This window comes from Protopterus annectens, chromosome 3.part1 (genome assembly GCF_019279795.1).
Source record: "Protopterus annectens isolate FY-2018-M chromosome 3.part1, PAN1.0, whole genome shotgun sequence".
NCBI classification, from domain to species: Eukaryota; Metazoa; Chordata; order Ceratodontiformes; family Protopteridae; genus Protopterus; species Protopterus annectens.
Genome location: NC_056732.1, coordinates 1,794,777,831 through 1,794,796,851, shown reverse-complemented (window position 1 = coordinate 1,794,796,851; position 19,021 = coordinate 1,794,777,831).

Sequence of the window (19,021 nt, the reverse complement as noted above, 5' to 3'; positions counted from 1 at the left end):
CAATCCACGCCCCATCCACATTGAAGATGACCAATGTCATCCCACTACACAGACATGAATGAGGAGTAGCACCACCCACACCCCATCCACATGGAAGAGCCAGTAGCACCACCCACACCCCATCTGCATGGAAGATAACCAATGTCATCCCACTACACAGACATGAATGAGGAGTAGCACCACCCACACCCCATCCGCATGGAAAATGACAAATGTCATCCCTCTACACAGACATGAATGAGGGGTAGCACCATTCACATCCAATCAACATTGAAGACGGCCAATGTCATCCCTGTACACAGACATGAATGAGGTGTAGCACCAACCACACCCCATCCACATGGAAGATGGTCAATGTCATCCCCCTGCACAGACATGAATGAGGTGTAGCACCATCCACACCCCATCCACATGGAAGACGGCCAATGTCACCCCTCTACACAGACATGAATGAGGAGTAGCACCATACACACCCCATCCACTTTGAAGATGGCCAATGTCATCCTTCTACACAGACATGAATGAGGGGTAGCACCATTCACACCCCATCAACATTGAAGACGGTCAATGTCATCCCTCTACACATACATGAATGAGGAGTACCCCCATCCACAGCCCATCCACATGGAAGATGACCAATGTCATCCCTCTACACAGACATGAATGAGTGGTCGCACCATCCACACCCAATCCACGTGGAAGATGGCCAATGCCATCCCCCTACACAGACATGAATGAGGGGTAGCACCATCCACACCCCATCCACATTGAAGATGGCCAAATTCATCCTTCAACACAGACATGAATGCAGCATAGAGGATTATGAAATTACCTAGCCCTCATTGTGGGGAATATGACACTTCAGGACCAGCAATGCAATGCAAGCAGATAGAGTGCTGATAAATTACTGGAGTATGTTGTGGTTGTGAGTGGTGGCTACTGGTATTCAATGTAGCTGTACAGGTTCTGTACACACTGTTGCAAAATATGAGGTGCTGTGATGTATTTACTTTTTTATGTCTTCCAGGTGCAATGCCACATCTGCAAAGGTCTACTTTCTCAGCAGGTGAGACAAATATTATCATAGAAGCCATACTACAGAACCATGCCATAATGTTTGGATGGAGCCAGCAACATTTGTGGGAGAGGACTGGCCTGTGAGATGACCTAGTCCACAAGGTAAATGATGTTGGCCTGCATGCACGTACATACTAGCAGGTCCGGCATTGTGCAACTGATCTCATATGCCATGCCCAGCAAAGGGCTGCTGCAGTGGCCAGGGACCACACAGCCATAGGTGGAGGCCCAGCCATGCAGCCCCCACTGACACCCACTGAGGAGCTCTTCGGCAACCTTGGGCCACCCATCCCAGTACATCAGGGTACAGACCCCCCACATGCTGCAGGTGGGTGGCACCAAGATAATGGACGAGGAGTGTATAGATAAGGCCCCAGTGGAGATTACTAGACTAGTGTAGCAGACATACTTGTATTTGTAGAGTATCTGCATGCATGTGTCAGGTCAGATTGCAGTTGTGAATGGGGTTTCCTAATGCACAGAAGTGCACATCTATGGTGAAGGACAGCAAATTGTCTAGTATTGGGGGTTTTAATATAAATATTCAGATATGCTTCATCCATCCTGTACCAATGCCACATTTAAGTCTGCTGACTTCTCTCCCACAACTACCTAGGTCCATCCGGTCAGCATGTGGGATAGCAGCCTGAAGCTGGTGAGTATGGAATTGTTATGTTGTGGTTTGCCAATACCCCAGGCATGTGAAGGCCATGCAATGTACTATGCACAAAAGTGTCACTCATAACCATATTGCTTTATGTGCATGTTCACTTGTGGTGGGGTTAACTGCATTGCATCACAGTGGTCACCACAGGGGCATATCTGAAGAGAATGTAACATCCCTGTAGCATACCTCACAACCTGTCAGTGCAAGACTTCTGGTCAGAGACCAACAACATGAGGAGACAAATGGCCTAAGGTAGGGACATGTGTGAAACATTACTGTCATACAGTGGATATAAACAGTGTACACACCCCTCTTAAGATGCCAGGTGTTTGTTGTGATATATATATATATATATATATATATATATATATATATATATATATATATATATATATATATATATATATATATATAAATTGATAGCACAATATTTCAGTCCATACCTTTTCAAACCTGTAATGTGACCTATGACATGTACAATTCAGTTGTAAAACCAATCAATCTGTTGGCCACCAGATATGGAGTATACAAACCGTACAATAAGCTGGATGCATATATGTGCACACCCTTCAAATAACATTTTATTGCAGCAGCTTTTGATCTACTGACAGCATTCAATCTGCTTGGGTACACACCTGCCATCAAGTAGAGGCACCTTGAGTAACACCAAGTAACAGTCTGCTGTCCAAGTAGGATATTATGACATGTCCTTAGTTGTCTGCAACAGCCATGGCTTGCAGACAGCTTACAAAGCAGCAAAGGGATCTCATATTTGAAAGGTATCAGTGAAGAGTAGGGTACAACAACATTACCACAGCACTGCATACACCACGGAACACAGTGGAGAAAGTTGTCAGAAGGTGGATTGAATATGGGACAACAGTGCTGTTGAAAAGAACAGGAGTGCGGAGTGGGAGCGGGAGTGGGGAGTACTGAGCTGCCTGTTTGTCCTCAGAGGAGTGGTTTAAGACAGTGGTAGTTAGTTCAGTGGCCATTTTAATTATTTCCTTCTTTTTCCAGCTGCCCCCCCGCTGCGGCTTTGCTTTTTGGCTGTTCTTTTTAGAGAACTCAGCAGCACCCCTCGTGGTATCCAGCAGAGCCCAGAGAGAGCAGAGGGACAGAAAAGCAACTTTCAGATTTTTTTTTTTTTTTCTTTTTCTTTTTTTTGAACATTTGTGGGATGTATTTTGTTGTCTTTATATTTTATTATGATATTTTGTTTTTTTTTTTTTTTATAAGCTAATTTGTTGGTTGCACTTTCTTAGTTTAAGTCTTAAAAAGTTAAACTACAGGCTAATACTCACTAGCATACTAGCTATTGCAAAGCATTTAGAAAATTTATTTATTGTTGTTTTTTTCTGTTCTGTCTTTAAGAACCTGACATCTCTCGAAAAATGATGACAAGACATGTCAAAACTTGGTCAGGGAGGCTGCCAGGAGACATACTGCAACACTGAAGGAGTTGCAGGAATCTCTTGCAAGTACTGGTGTTGTGTACTACATGTGAGAATACTCTCCCATATTCTGCATATGTCTGGCCTATGGGATATGGTCAGAAGATGGAAGCCTTTCCCCACACCAATAAACATACAGGGGTGGATACAGTTTACAATACAGCATATCATGTCTCCCAAAGGCATGTGTGAAAATGTATTATGGTGTAATGAGACTATGTATCAACCTCACAGCCACAATACCAAAAGGTATGTGTGGTGCACAAGTAACACCTCTCTTAACCTGAACACCACCATCCCTATGGTATATTATGCTGGTGACAGTGGCCTGCTGTGGGGATGTTGTTCCAAAGCCAGAAGTAGGCCTGTAGTCACAGTGGTGTTAATTCAGAACAGTTCTAAATAATACCCATGCCTGTCCAAAATCAAACAGGCATCTGCAAGAATGCTGAGTATGGGGAGGGGTGTCAGCCTTCAACATGACAAAGACATGAAACATACATCCAAAGCTATCTAAGAATAGCTCTACCTGAACACACTTATAGTTATGGATTGGCCCAGCCAGATACTAGACCTACACCAGATTAAAAAAAAAAAACAGTGTGACCTGACAAGGGCTGTGCACATGAGCTGCCCTTGCAATCTGAGAGAGTTGAGTGACTATGCATGGAAGAGTGGCCAAATAATGCCAAGTCAGGATGTGCCATGCTGATAGACACTTCCACAAGTAGAATGAATGCTGTAAGTCACTTACAAGGTGCTTCAACAAAGTATCATTTTTAAGGTTGTGCACACTTATGCAAACACCATATTGTACATAGGTTTATAGGTTCATAGGTTTATACTAGGCTATCTGCCCTAAGGCATTTATAAGCCTAGCCCAAATTATTGTGTAACACGCCACCCCTTATTAAAAAAAAAATACTGTGCCCATTGTTTTGTTGTCTGTCCAGCAGTGACCCAGAGATGATTTCCTGGGGTAACGATCTCCCATCCACAGGTCTAGATTTCTCTTTCTGAGTCACAGAGCAGGGTGCCCATTCTCATGGACCGGATTTATTTCCCATAGGAGTCTTATTACAGTCATTATATTTTACATGTAACACATCTGTTTGTTTCAAGAAAAAACAGGATCACCACTCCAAGCAGCCAAGAACCAAACTCAGTAGTATCAAATAAAAATGTTTAATTCCACAACAAGAAAGACTCAGTAGTAACACAGTCAGTCAAGCACTTTCATCATCCAAGACTTCTTCAGAAACATTTGTTTATCGATTGGATTGCACAGTTCATTTGTCACATGAAAGATGGGTAACATATTTGAATGCATTATTGCGGAGTCATCCCATATATTACAAGAACATGGCATCCCATATATTACAAGAATATGGCACGGCACATATCCACTGTCAGCTTAGAAGGTTGCTGGTATAACAGGAATTGGTGACCATACATTTACTGTTGGTTTGGAGGTCTGACACTCAAATTAATGTCATTAATCAGTGATGTCACTCCTCAGATCATCCCAGTTATGCATCATCAAAACACAGGGGTTGTGAGAAATAGAGCAGATATATGAGCCAGACTTCTACGCATCCTGCGAGGATCTGTACATTTGCGAGGTGCATGCTGTATTACTTGCCACTGTGCTATACAGGTGAAGAGCAATGATGTGTACATGGCTGCAGTCTGTGCTGGGGAAGGGCCATCACCTAACACTAACCGTGTATCTCAGAGCTCTATATTGTTAGTTACATGGAGTAAAACTGGATGAAATGCATGACGTTGAAGGTCATGTGTCATGCATGTCATCATTTGGGTACTCTGTGGCCTGGGTAAGACATATGTGCCACCTCACCTGTAAGTGTGTGTGTGTGTGTGTGTGTGTGTGTGTGTGTGTGTGTGTGTGTGTGTGTGTGTGTGTGTGTGTGTGCGTGTGTGTATACCAGTCAACCTTAGAGTGTAGGTATTAATGTACAAATGTTGTCTTCCCCTCACAGGTGGCGATGGGGTTCGGGGTACCTCCCACTTGGAAACTGATGTCTTTATCTCTGCAGACTCTGAGAATGATGATAGGAATAGTGAAGTACAGGTGGGGCTGAATCTGTGCCATTGGTTGGCATCCCTCTCTTGTGCACACCATCCCTGTACACAGTGACAATGGCCGCACATACCCTGTTACCAGTGGCCAGAGATGATGGGCAGTTGGCAGGTGGTGGCATTGAACAGGCTAGTGTAGTGACTATGGCAGGTGTGAGTGTAGACACTAGCCATAGCCAGAGTGCAGACGAGGTCCCACACAGGCGGATGGACAGGGCTGTTCACAGGAGGACCGCTGTTCATCAATCCACTGTCACAAGTGCCACAGCAGGAGTCACCAGATGCATGTTTTGGGCTATCATGGATGCACAGGAATGTAGTGAACACCACAACAGACAAATAACAGTACAAAAGAGCACTTTGGTAGTAAACACCATGCTTTTAAGTGTAATCCTTTAATTCCACATAAAAATGATGTACAGCCAACAGGTAAACCACATGAACACTTAGAACTTTAAAATTGCATTTTTGTCACTACAGGACTTCTTTAGATGAATGCATACCACATTATTCTACCTGCTTTTTATACTCATTACAATACCCCTTGACCAATTACAAAACAAACCTCATTAAAAACAATTGCAACTGTGTTACTAAAACATCCTTAGATACAATCCAACTAAATAAATGTACAAATAAATAAATATCATCTTATGAGGCTTGGTTAGAATACAGGAAATTATTCTGGCAGCTAACATTAGAAGCCACGAAGCCCGTGGGTTTAAATGAAGCAGTATCACTGGCTCCTGTCCTGAAATTAAGAGCAGCAAAACTTTAATTTAAAGGTGTAATTTGTTGTGTATCCATTAGATGGCATATGGAACTTGTCTGGATGTAAAAATGAACTGTAATTATATGTATGTCCGTGAAGTTTTTGTAATAATTTGTGCAATATATAAATGCAATGAGTTCTTTATTTTAACATAAAAACAGCATTTGTGGTTTTAAAATGTTTTAAAAGGTTTATAAGATGGGATTTATTTATTTATTTATTTATTTGTGCATTTATTTGATTGCATTGTACCTAAAGATGTTTTGGTAACATAGTTGCAATTTTTAATGAGGTTTGTTTTGTAATTGGTCAAGGGCTATTGTAATGAGTGTAAAAAGCAGGTAGAATAATGTGGTATGCATTCATCTGAAGAAGTCCTGTAGTCACAAAAACACAATTTTGAAGTTCTAAGCAATCATGCGGTTTACTTGTTGGCAGTATGTCATTTTATGTGACATTAAAGGATTAAACTCATTTTTAGCATGGTGTTTACTCCCAAAGTGCTCTTTTGTACTGTTTTATGGCCATTTTCGTGCTGAGCACTTTGTTTCCCATTTTTGTTTTTACAACAGACAAATAGGGTGATGGATGCAACTCTTCCTGATTTATGGGGTGACATACATGACCTTGTTGATGCCACATGTCAAAATACTGAGGTCATGAATAGATGGTGGGGTGAGACCTTAGCAAGGCTTAACAATGGCATGTCTGTGCCACAGCTTGTGGTGGGAGATGGGCATCGGTCACATGGACATAAGTCAGCACCAACAACAGCTGAGAGTCTACGGTGACATGCACCTTCACACTCCCGTTGTTGCAGTGACATCAGCAATACTGAATGGGGGGGTTGCTGTCCACATCACACTTGAGCAGGCCATGGACACATGGTCCTGTCTGGCCCCATCAGGGACACGGATCCAGCAGACAGCAGTCACCATCAGGAAGCAGTACTGCATCTGACCTTGGGCCTAGTGGTGCCACTGGTACCCCTGGCAGGGCCAGTTCCCATGTCTATGGCTGGAGACAGTAAACTGGATACCCTGCCATGTACGGTCCATAGCTGTCCAACGTACTTCTGTGTAGGGCAGTCACATGTTGTGACTGTGTGCATACATAAACACACACACACAACTGTATCACAAGCAGATCACGTCCAGACACACACAGCACCTCTGCATAGCCCATCTATTGGATACCCTTCCAAACACACACACACACATATGATGTCAACTGTATGGCCCACCCTAGGCCTCTGGCAAACCCACACCACACCATGTGCATATGATGATACCTACATTGATGCAGGGACATGCTAATATGGTTCTGATGCACAGGGTGAATCTAGTACAGTGTAGCTATGTAATACTATTTAAGGTGCTGTCTGCTTGCATTAGTTATGAGTACACATATTGGTGCATGTACCTTATTAGCCAGGATGCATTATTGCTGTTAGTACCACTGACTGAATGTAGTCTGATATGCTGTATTCTGTTTGTGTCCCAGGTGTCTGTGTGCCTGCAGGCATGGACCCTGCAGACATTCCCAAGAAGGAATATGGCAGACTGGGAATACAGTGACCATGTCATAGGCAAGGTACAGTTTTATATGTACATGTACCAGGTGTGTACGCATGCAACAGTGTGTGAGGGACACTGTTTTCAGACAGTGTGACCTTGAATACATACACCTTGTCACAGACAGGTTGCCTTCAGTCATGTCAGCTCAGTGCTGTGTAGTACCACAGGCTCATACATACAGAACAGGTTACTGCAGTACTGTCAGCAGGTCCCTCACAAGCGTAGCCATTACATTAACTGCAAGAGAGTCACCTGTCAACACCTGTTGGCCCTGCCATTTCTTTCCCATACACTCAACCCTGATGCAGTTGATGAGGGCATGTATAACACTGTGTATGACAGGTTTGTGGTATGTATTCCTGAGTTCACTGGGTGGAACAGAGAGACAACATGGTATATCCTTTGCATACACATAGTAAGGACTGACACAGGAGATGTGCACACAGTAACAATAACACAGTTGTCAATATACAAATTAGTAAACCTACATTTCCACCATTATGTACTGTACTACTACATACACATGACATGCCCCACATAGATTATGTGCATGGGACATAACGCACTACCTCTTACAACACATAATGTTCTGAATGTCTTCATGGATGGTGAGATAACCCACCAGAAATAGGATGTGGGGTCATGTATTGCTCCTAAAAGCATGGACATTTGATAATGTAGCAGATGTTGTATCAGCACAATGTTTCAGTCAGGAATGATGCCTGATGCTGGCTTGTCTGTCACTACACACACTGGCCAATTAGGCAACAATATCACATACACGGGCATTAAGGGACACAGATCACGTATAGGTTGCAAAAATCTGGATATTCCATAGACATCTGTACAGATGACTGATATAGTGTGCACAATGGTTTAACATGCTGCATGTGAGGCAGATGCCGTTACCATGTTGTATAAAGTAATGCCATTGGGAGGTAGCAAACAAATTAAAATGGTATCAGCCAAACAGGATAACGTCTTCATCCAAAGACACACTTGCCCCTAGGGAGATTAGAATTGCTACCTCCCCAGTTATTTCTATTATAGTGTTACACAGTTATCAGACATGCCATGGAACTTACATAATTTTACCCAGTCCCAAGGTACTTCTAAGGTGAATGACATCAGCAGGCCTAGTAAGGTAGGGTGATAGGAAGTTTCCAGGGCGGTACACAACTCAAAATGGTATAACACACACAGTATTTAATTCTCACACAGTTACCAGCAGTGAGATTAGAACCTCTGCCTATCTAGTTATTTCTACTATAGTGTTACACAGTTATTAGATGCACCGCAGAGCTTACATAAGGTCACCTTGTCCCATGGTATTTCTAAGGTGAATGACATCAGCAGTCCTAGTAAAGTAGGGTGATGGGAAGTTTCCAGGGTGGTACACAACTCAAAATGGTATGACACACACAATATACAATTCTCATATAAACACAAACAGTTGTCAGTAGAAGATTAGAACCCTTAACTATTTAGTTATCTCTACTACAGTGTTACACAGTTATCAGATACGCCACAGAGCTTATGTAATTTCACCTAGTCCCAAGGTACTTATAAGGTGAATGACATCGGCAGACCTAGTAAAGTAAAGTGATAGGAAGTTTACAGGGTGGTACACAACTCAAAATGGTATAACACACACAGTGTATGATACACATACACACACACACACACACACACACACACACACACACACACACACACACACACACACACACACTTGCCAATATTGGGATTAGAACCCCTGTCTATCTAGTTATTTGAACTAGAGTGTTACACAGTTATCACACGTGTTACAGAGATTACTGGACTGACAATTGGCCAAAGGTGCTGATAACTGCACAGCTGAGGTAAACTTTTACAGGTGCTAGAAAGTCTGCCTTCCGTTTTCCCCTTAGATCTTGTTAGTTCTTTCTTTCCTGCACTTCAAATAGCCTAATAGCCTTGCACTTCAACAGGCTTTTTATCAATTATTCTAGCACACCTGAGAGCCATCAGCTGTAGTTGTTCCTCATGGAATTACCTCCAGTACTTAGTAGTTATGACCACCCCTCCTGGCATGATTAAAGTGCAGTTCTCTGTGCTTTTTCCCATTAACTTGGTGCACTTGGGTATTCTGAGGCACTGTTGCAACTGCCTTATGTACACAGACAACCCTCTTCTCTAAACTCCCAACACTCAGACGTGTGATAGATACCCCTATATCACCAAATTGGAAGATATGCACTCTCCAGAGAAGATTGGACTAGCTGGTCAAGAAGAGAAGGGTAAACACCTGAAACACACCACATGGAACACATACCCCTCCAGAACAACCACTATCACAGCTCTGACATACAAACAATAACCACACACCCATCTTCACAGAGGCAGTCAATAGACATTTACCCAAACAGTGGAGAACACCAAGACAGACACCCACTCAACTACCACAACACAGCACAAACCACAGGTTGAGTATGGAAGAGGTAGCAGTCAACTGTCTATCAGGTGTCAGAATCCAACACATAACATACCCAGTTAGGTAACTCCACACCAACTACAAGTATCACTCTGTCATTGTCCATGTGTGTGAATGACCTGAGATGCACCTCCATGGACTATATGAAAAGAGACATTGCGGTGCTCTCAGATTCTGTGGCCCAGGCAGGTATGACAGCAGCCATGAGCTTATACTATTGTCTCCCAGAATGATACCACAGTACAAACAACAAATGATTAACTTTAACAATTGGCTTAAGTGTCTGGTGTCACTATCATGGGATCCAGTATTTGTCTGCTTGGGATGGCATGATTGACAGACTGTGATGACTTGCCAGAGATGGCCTGCATCTGTCACCCCTGGGTTTCCAAGTACTGGCTAGGTGTCTTGCCACCCCTATAGTGCCTTTTTAGGTGGTTTTCCAAACCAAGTTACCACCATAACAGCTATACATATATGCAGTCTGAGGGTCATGGTGCTCAACACTAGACATCTACATCTTGAGATGCAGCCACTCAAAGCACTCCTCAAAATAGAGAACATTGACATTTGTGATGTAAAGGAGACCTGGTTTACAGCAACAGACAGCACCCCTGCACTACCAGCCTACAACTCATTCTACATTTGTCATCCCCAAACATGGACCACAGCTACAAAGGCGGTTGTGTCTCCATATTAATAATGGATATAAACACCTCCAGAATAGTATCCTAGCATAATGCATCTGAGATACTTCAGGTACAACTGACATTGGGTAATAGTGTAATCCAGGTCATAGCCTGCTATAGGTCCACATCCATGTCCCTAGACTCTCAAGCCACATTCCTGAACACCCTGGAAACTATCAAGGGCCAACCCAACAGTCTCATACTAGAAGAGTTCAACTACCCCTATATCAACTGGGTATGATACTCAAGCACCAATACACTGGCCCAATGTTTCCTGGAATTCATCAGTTTCAATGCCCAGGACCAGTTCATTCTGACATCCAGTAGAGGAAGCAACTTCTCTTACCTGTCTTGATTACTAACATATGAGACCGTTGCTTGACAACAGTAGTCAATCACTACCTGGTCAGATCCAACATAAAGTAATCACCATGGAAATCCACAAAGGTAACCAGCTTGAAATACGTCTCCAAAGCTGACTTTGGACTCATAAGAACAGAGGTGGCTAACTTCACAGCACCCATGCCAATGGAAAATGCCTGCATGACTGACGAATCATGCACAAATGCACTGTACAAACATGTACATCAATGCATGGAACTAGCCACACCCAACAGAGCCATGACACTCTCCTGCAACCACTGGAGGCCAATCTGGTGGTCCTCTACCATTAATAACATGTACAACAGAAGGAAGAAATTGTTGCAGAAAAAGGTGGAGTCCCAAGAATAATAAAAGTCCCTTATTAGCCTCAACAACAACTTGAGATCCCTCATGAAATCATCTAAAGCCACCTATGATGGCAGAATTGCAGTAGACACAGACAGAAACAAAATTCTTGGTTAGTGATATGAAGAACCTCCATGCCAATACCCAGAAATGCTCTGAGTTACTACACAATGCTACCTCCTACACTGAACCAACAGATATTGCCAACATTCTTGCCAACACATTCAGTGCCAGCTTTACTCCTCCCCCCAAGGGAGCAATCAGATTGCCAGAAGAATGCCAATCACCCAGGATTACTGCCACCCAGGTTACACCTGCATTATCCATGGGCAAGAAAAAAGCTTCCATGGGATGCCACATTATCCCCTGCCTGTGTTACATGAACTACAAAGATACCTGGCACCACATCTGTGTGCCCTGTTAAGTCACAGCCTCACCTCAGGCTTTGTCCCTCCCAAATGGTGTGCTGCTACAGTCATCCCTCTCCATACAAGTGTGGCAACTACAGACCATGGGAATTATCAGTCCAGTAGCCTGATGAGTCTCATATGTACAGCTATGGAGTGCATATTCAGGGACTTGGTCGACAAATATATAGGTATTCTCCTAACTCTGGACCCCACACAGTTTGGCTTTGTGAAAGGTAGAGCATGCCTGCTCAACCTGGTTGACTTCTTTGAGTCAGTCACCAGGGCTGTGTATGACAGTAAGGCTCTTGATACCATTCATCCGTCAAGAATTATGGATGAACCCACCAAACTAGGAATCAACCCCTATATCACTAAGGGGGTTGCAAATCAGCTCACAGATAGAACACGTGATGTGAAAGTAGCGAGCTCCAAGACAGACTGCCAGCCAGTCATGAGTGGAGTCCCACAGGGATCAGTCCTGGATGCTCTCCTGCTCAGCATCTACTTCTCAGGAGTCCAGTCTAACACAAAGGAACTCTAGCTGACCAAGTTCACAGACGACTGCAAGCTAGGAGCCATCATTAACTCCACAAGTGATGCAGACATCCTACAGAAAGACCTCATTGAGACCACTGACTGGTGTGGAAACCATGGCCTGAAGCTTAACACCACCAAATGCATTATCAGTCCCTTTGGTAAAAACTCACTTATCAAAATGCTTCTTCTTACCAACATACACACACACACACACACACACACACACACACACACACACACACACACACACACACACATACACACACAGCACACACACACACACACACACACACACACACACACACACACACACACACACACACACACACACACACACACACACACACACTCATTTGCCAGTTCTGTAATTAGAACCCCTGTCTAACTAGTGATTTGTACTACTGTGTTATGCAGTTATCACACATGCTACAGAGTTTACTGGGCTGACAACTGGCCAAAGGTGCTGATAAGGGGAATGAAATCAGCAGGACTGATAAAGTGGGGCACTGGGAAGTGTTGTGGTTGGGAATGGCCTAAAACTGTTTCACCTACAAACACACACACCCTCACTCTCACATACACAACTGTCACACACACACACACACACACACACACACACACACACACACACACACACACACACACACACACACACACACACACACACACACACACACACACACTTGCCCATATTAAGATTAGAATACATACCTATTTAGTTATTTCTACTATAGTGTTAGGCAGTTATCGCACACACCACAGAGCTTATAGGGGTGATTAGTGTTCAATAGTACTTGTAAGGTGAATGAAAGCAGCAGATCTTGTGAAGTAGGGTAATGTGAAGTGTAGTGAGTGGGAAGAGTTTCCTAATACTTGGACCTATGGAGATGCACACACACACACACACACACACACACACACACACACACACACACACACACACACACACACACACACACACACACACACACGTAGGTGATGTGATATTATAAACTCAACCTCAGTACTGTTACACAGGGGGGCTCACCTTTTATGATGGCACATGCAACTGTTTACAACTGGTATGCCACTATCCACAGCAGAACATCATTGTATGCCATTCAGGGTATATGTGTGTGTGACTCACTCTGCCTGTGTCCCCCTGTATCTCTCTCTCTCTCTATGTATCACTGTCTGTCTCTCAGTTCCTCATATCTATGTGTGTGTGTGCTTGACATATGTTATCTGTTGCCCATATATAAGTGTGTGTATCTCACACAACAGATGCAGATATATCACATATGGGCCACCTACAGCTAGCTGTGGGTAATCCTGTCTGATGTGTGTGTGTGTGTGTGTGTGTGTGTGTGTGTGTGTGTGTGTGTGTGTGTGTGTGTGTGTGTGTGTGTGTGTGTGTGTCTGTGTGTGTGGGGGGGCAGCTGAGGTGTACATAGCTGTCTGTATGCATGGACATATACACAATACAGTCATATATTCCGAAGTGAGCTCCAACATGTCCTATGATTCAATAAGTGTAAGAGCATGCCCAGTGTGACCTTTTATAGTTAGGGTGGGACTCCATTCTAGAGACAGGTGTACTCCAGTCCAGGATTTTGTGTGCTACAGCCATACCTCTCAGTTGTACACAGGACTTTTCTCAGGATACTTGTTTTGTTTAGCTGACATTTTCTGACATGTCTTTAGTCTGAAACTGAAATATGTTCTGTCATTACCTAGTGCCAGACATCCTCAGATCATCACAGTGCTTTACTAGAGGAATAGTAGTTGTATGATGCATAGACCAATATTATGAGGACAGCTATGTACATTATTGCCCAACACGGCCATTTGTGAGGTGTGTCTATAGCCCCAGTGTAGTAATGTGTGAACAGTCCAGCAACCTGGTGACATACTGGCTGGGGATCTCCTGCTTGTGTGGTATCTTTCTAACCTGAGATGTCATAGCCTTGTGTGTGCATACCTCTGACTTGTACATTTTTTGTCAGGTTGTCCAGGTGTTTTTACTACAGGTTTCATCCTTCTATGTAAGCTTGTGTTTTTATGGCAAGTTAGTTACATATAATTGAAGTATAATGTTACAAAATACTACAGACATTACTGTTTCTGACTACATAACCTTCAAACAATCCCCACTACTGCAACCCCCTCACCCAAACAACTTTTAAAGTATGTGAGGGTGATATTTACAGCACATGCCTATCATTGTGCCTTTGTTCCCCTTTTCTTTCTGCCTTTGTCCAGACATCTTGCTGTCAGAGGTTGGAATTTATGGGTGTGGGGACAGAGTGCATTCAACTGTGCAGGCATGTCCATTATTTGCAAAAGCAAACATAAAAAATGGATTATTGAGAATGACCACTGGCAACAGTACCATGCACCACTTATATTCACAAAAGCCTTGGTACCTCTGCTACACATTTTTCATGATGTCAGTAATATGTGTAGCATATTCCACATAGCACTGTGGCTTCCAGATATGTCAGTGGCAGAGCAGCGGGTGTCACTCACATGCATAACAGATGGCATTGCAGTTATTTGCACATGGCCCTGTCAAAGACAGCACTGTACCTAGGGCAGTACAAGACGACTACCAGGAGAACATGCTGGCCAGATCCAGACAGTATTAACCACACATGCACATAGCTCATTGACCCCTGCATATTGTGGACAGATAACATGTTTTCATGTATATTGGAACAGCCCTGCCAATGTGTGCTATGCTGCTATTTCCATGCAAACATATATGTTACTGCATTTGTGTGGGTATATCAGGGGCACACCTGTCCACTGTACACATTTGCACAGACTGTGCTGTTATTTGCTTTACATTTTGGTTCCCATTTACCATACTATTGTGCCCTGTCTTGGGGACTGGAGGCATAACAGTAAAGAGCCCAGATCAGATTGTGCTGGCATACATTTGGGTTTCAGACTTCTTGTCCTTCATAGCCTTACTGCAACTGTGGGTCCTGCTGTGCTATCACTGTGTGAGTCCATAGGTTAATTCAACATTGCCACCATTTGAGTGCCTTTACCAGACATTTCTCTGTGGTTTTCTACAGCTGACTTGCTGTGTGGTTGTGAGGGGTGGTTATGGCACCCCCACCATTACATCCAACCATGTGACCTATGACCCCCCCCCCACTTAGCTGTCCTCACACCTATACTGCAGTGGGATTTGCCACATTGGGTATTACTCCATAGTGTGTGGAGGCCAGTTTTCACCAGACATTTCCTGGTGGCCCACATAGCACTCAGTTCTGTGCTGCTATCCCAGTAGGCCACCATATTCCCTTGCATGCATGCAGCATTACCATAGATATGCTAGCAGAACATACTATTCCATTCATTTATTGTTAAGAAGACTGACTTACCTTGTGCCTGTGGCAGTTATGAGGATGGTGCTTGAGGGCCACCTATGTTGGATGCACACAGTACACTGCCTATACACGGTAAGCTACAGGTAATGTGATGTGTGTATCATCCATGTTACTGTGTGTACAAGTCAGAGAGAGAGGTGTCAGCCCTGGGGTCCCTACAGTGTCAGTGTGTGTGTGCTATGCATTGCCTCTTTGTCAAGGCATGAGCATATTGGGTACGCCTCTGTCTGCCTATGGGAGCAGGCTCAGGGGCCTCTTCCTGTGAGTCCCTCTGTGCCTGTGCAGACCGTGGCAATGGTGATGGGCTGTGTGGCCCTTCCCTGTGTTGTTATTGCTGCAGCTGTTTCCGCAGGATCATATTGTGTAGCATGCCACATACTATGAACATGTGGGCAGATGTGGCTGGAGAGTACTGCAAAGCTCCACCAGATATGTTAAGGCAGCGGAACCATGAGTTGAGCATACCAAACACACGCTCTATAATGATCCTGGTTTGTGTGTGTGCCTCATTATGGCATTCTTCTGTGGGTGTTTGTGCATTTCTGATGAGTTTCATCCTCCATGGCTCCAGTACATAGTCAGCATCCCCCAACAGATGGCCATACAGGATGCCCCCACTGTCAGTTGCCTGGTACACCTGTGACAAATTCCAGATGTGGGAGTTGTGATACTTCCAGGGCTGCCAGCACACACATTCATGATAATGTCCTGGGTATTGCACATGACCTGGCAATTGATGGAGGGGAACCCTTGTGGTTTATGTAGACCCTACTCTGTTCACCTGGTGATGCTTTGATGTGGATGGGCATGCAGTCTATGGCACCCAGTACCTCCGGGTATTCTGCTACATGGTGGAAGAGACACATATTACTGGTCCTCTCCTCACAGATGTTGGGGAAGTAAATGTGCTCACTGGGATGTAGTAGCATGGCATCCAGGAACTGGTGGAGTACCTTAGTTCATAGCTCATAGTTCATGGTTCTGTACTAGGCTAACTGCCCTTGTGGGCCATTTTTAAGCTTAGCCAATTACTCCAAGTGAGAATCAAACCCTGCACCTTGTGTCTGTAAGGTAAACACCTTAACCATTATGCCAACTCCCCCTTGGATGCAGATACATGTGAGACCCCTATCATGTCCCCAGTAGGTCTTTGGAAAGTACCTGTAGCTAGAATTCTTATGGCCAAACATACCTTGGTATCCACTGTGATGGGTTCCCCTCTATTGGTTCTAGCTCTGAGTTGAGGCTGGCACAGCTCAGTGATTTGCTGAAGTATGTCTCTGTCCAATCTGTAGTGCTCTACTATCTCCAGATAATGTAGCTGCTGGTAGGTTACTCTGGGTATGAACACTCTTCTCCTTCTCCTCGGTCTGTGGTGGTTGTCAGCATTATCCTCCTCACCACCCTCAGCCTCTAGCACATACTGATGGGTCAAAGCAATGGCAGCCCCTAACATTTTTCCAGTTAAAATTCCGCTGCATGTATACACCAAAGATGCAGAGTTTGTGGGAAAAAACAGACTGTAAGGTGTTTCCATACTTTATACTGTTGCACTGCAGATTCTGCCTGTATGAGTTGCTGACTATGATACATTACGGCTACCACCTATATTCCTCATGGCTTTGTTTTGCCACTGTGAGTGTTGGAGGCATTACTGGTAATTTGTGTATGATTGCTGTTATTCTGCTGTTGCCCTTTTTTATTTCTTTTTTACTTATATCTCCTCCCATTTTCAGATATGCAGCCACCTTTTAGTTGTATTATTGTGTGCTTTCACTGTCCCACTGTGAGTTGCAAGAGTCCCATATTAGTGATTTGTACTTCATTTATCCTTTATTGTGCTGTTGCCCTTTAGTTATTTTTTACATCTCCTCCCATTTTCAGCTATGCAGCCACCTGCCAGTTGTATTATTGTGTGCTTTATCTGACCCACTGTGAGTTGCAAGAGTCCCATATTAGTGATTTCTACTTAATTTCTTCTTTAATGTGCTGTTGCCCTTTATCTTTTTTTACATCTGCTCCCATTTTCAGCTATGCAGCCACCTGCCAGCTGTATTAATCAGTGCTTTCAATGGCCCACTGTGTGTTGCAGTATCCCATATTGCTGTTTGTACTGAATTTCCCTTGTTCTACTAGTTCCTTTTTCTTTTCCTATACTCTTCCTGTTTAGGCCCCGGCGCACCACCCAGACCCATTTAGCTAGTGTAAACAGCAAGAAATGTCCCTCCCTTGGCTGCAAACATACTTATCCATTCATGGAATAAGGCTATAAAGCCTCACACGCACACACACACACACACACTCACTTAGCTGTGATTACCTAAGCACACACCTGGCTAAAGAAGCTCCAATGTGCTTACAGCAAGTATGACACACCCCATTGTCATGTTAGTTGCTCCTCCTGTCTACATGGTGGTGTTAGAGAACCTACACAGTTAGGTCAGTGTGACACTTAGAAGAATTTTATGATTCAGTATAAGTCTCCTCATTAACATATCCCACTACCTTACTCCATAGTTACTGAACTACACAAGAGCCTTCCCTCTTAGCAACCAATGTTCCCTGCCATTGTTGACATTCTGCACACCATAGAGTATAATGGCAAAATGCAGATTTCCCTTATAATTTGGTTTTCTACTTATTTTTTTTTATTTTCCGCCCCATGTCGTTTGCATGCCACTTCTCAAAGCTTAAACAGCTGAGATCAGCCATAAAAATGTTTTATTTTCATAATAATTAAATGGTTTTCCTATGCTGATGACCATATATTTGGCCATTGGCATGCCCAACTGCTCTAATGCATGCTTTTTTGAGAGATGTCATGCCTCCGTTTGGTTATTTGCAGAAATGTATTTGGTTTGTAACTGAATACATTTCTGCAACTAAAACTGTTCCAGCACAGAGACCTGACTACTTCCTGGATCACTATATCAGCTAATTTGCATGGTTTTCACCAGCAAATGAGCTGATTAGCATACTGCATGGCTTTCCAAGCTAGAACAGTGTAGGGACACTCATGCATGTTAAAACAGCACATTTGTGGATCACTTGGCAGCCATATTCCATGCAAGAATGGCTATACAGTTCCTGCATGGAATTGTAAGCTTCGTGAATCCTGGGGATGAACAAAATAAATTACATTAAAGAGATTATCTA